Here is a 2,368-nt window from a genome sequence, read left to right as displayed (position 1 = left end):
TTCTCCTGCTGCTGTTCCGTCAGCACATGGAGGGGCAGCAATGCTCAGCCTCCTCTCGCCCAGCATCAGCGACTGTGTGTCTTCCGCGCCCCCGCGGGCTCCCCCGCCCTCCCGCACCTGCTGCGCCCGGGATTGTCATCGGGAGCAAGCGCGCCCGGCCGCCTGCAGCACATGGTGCGCACACATGGCTGCTCCCAGCAATGCAGCGAGCGGGGGGGCGCCGGCACTGCTGCAAGGCTGCTGCTCGCCAGCCCGGGCTCACCGCGGGGTTCACGTGCACAGCGCCCGGGGTGCATTGCAAGTGCCGCTTGGCGCCTGCCTCCCCCTCCCCTGACTGTGCGGCCCCGGGCCGGGTCCCCGCCCTCCTAGGGCCGGGACTGGGCGTGCACCAGGCTCCCCCGCTTCAAACAAAAGCGAACAATAGCCCCCGCTCGTTGCTCTCGCACCGGGAGCCGCGTGCCTGCAGCTCGGTAGCGGGTGGCCGGCCGGCAAGGGCCTGGCGGCGGGTCCTGGGCGGGTAGCGGGAGGCATGGCTCAGCCTGCAGGGAGCGTGTCGCTGGAGTGCCCGAGTCCGACCGCTGCTTTCCCGGTCAGGGCAGGCTGGTGAAACAGCGCCGCTTTCCCTCAGGGAGCCCCCCCCCCCCACCCCTCCATTGCCGGGGAGACCCGCTCCAGACACTGGCCCTGCTGCGGGTTAATGGGTTTTTTTTTGTCATCAGGCAGCGTCCTGGTGGGTTTACATTAAACCCGCACAAAGGCGTTGTATCATCCCAGTGTAGCGGAGCCTCCCCGGGACCCAGCGCTAGTGACCAAGGACCAGCTCTCTTACGGGAGTTAGGCGCCTGAATACTTGGAGGAGCTGATCCAGCAGCCATTGAAGTCATTGGACCTCTACAAACTCGATTAAACTGGTGCGATTATTTGCACTATGGTTTGAAGGCCACCAGATTGGGTCAGTTGTTGGGCCCAGAAGCAGGGTCCTAGAGTGAGAATATTCTGCCATTCATCCTGGAGAGTTCTTCTCCAAAAGCCAACAGTATGTGAAAGAGACCCCAGCTTGGCCTTCCTAGTGAAAGGGGAACAGATTGCCATAGGAGGGGGCATGAAAGGGGGAGGCTTTTATTTTCAAACTTGCCAAACAAGTCAATTACATTTAAAGAAGGGGGGGTGGGGGAAGCAAACAGGATTGACTACTGCTCTGCCTGTCTGTTAAGTCGCAACCCTGAGTTATGAATTGAAACAGGCCCTGGATGAGGTGGTGATAAATGCAAAAAATCAGGGTTTACTCCTGTAAAATGGAAACACCAACTCAATATTAATTATAGTGTCGGCACTGTCCCCACACTGCTGGAATATGGGCTACATAGGTTGGTAGGGATGGAATAAGTAATTTACTCCTATGAGTTAGGGATGTGCCTCAATACAAATGTGGAAGAGCAAAGTGGAGCTCATCCCAAGCACTTGAAAAATTAACTATACCAATCTCCTTATGTTGTGTGCTCAGTTGATACCGCACTTGGCTTTCTCTATATACACGACAATGAATAGTACATGGTATGTTTAATTAGGAAAGCATTTAGCCATATTTTTAATAGATAAGCTATGTGGAGTTCAATGCGTTGTGGAAAAGCTAGGTATGGCTATATGTGAGTAGGTCAGATGATGGTATACTGGGGCATTTATAAAAAGCAACAGAGGGTCCTGTGGCACCTTTGAGACTAACAGAAGTACTGGGAGCATAAGCTTTCGTGGGTAAGAACCTCACTTCTTCAGATGCAAGAAGTGAGGTTCTTACCCACGAAAGCTTATGCTCCCAGTACTTCTGTTAGTCTCAAAGGTGCCACAGGACCCTCTGTTGCTTTTTATAAATGCCCCAGTATACCATCATCTGACCTACTCACATATAGCCATACCTAGCTTTTCCACAACGCATTGAACTCCACATAGCTTATCTATTAAAAATATGGCTAAATGCTTTCCTAATTAAACATACCATGTACTATTCATTGTCGTGTATATAGAGAAAGCCAAGTGCGGTATCAACTGAGCACACAACATAAGGAGATTGGTATAGTTAATTTTTCAAGTGCTTGGGATGAGCTCCACTTTGCTCTTCCACATTTGTATTGAGGCACATCCCTAACTCATAGGAGTAAATTACTTATTCCATCCCTACCAACCTATGTAGCCCATATTCCAGCAGTGTGGGGACAGTGCCGACACTATAATTAATATTGAGTTGGTGTTTCCATTTTACAGGAGTAAACCCTGATTTTTTGCATTTATCACCACCTCATCCAGGGCCTGTTTCAATTCATAACTCAGGGTTGCGACTTAACAGACAGGCAGAGCAGTAGTCAATCCTGTT

Source organism: Trachemys scripta, chromosome 10 (assembly GCF_013100865.1).
Source record: "Trachemys scripta elegans isolate TJP31775 chromosome 10, CAS_Tse_1.0, whole genome shotgun sequence".
NCBI classification, from domain to species: Eukaryota; Metazoa; Chordata; order Testudines; family Emydidae; genus Trachemys; species Trachemys scripta.
This window is presented reverse-complemented; position numbering follows the sequence as displayed.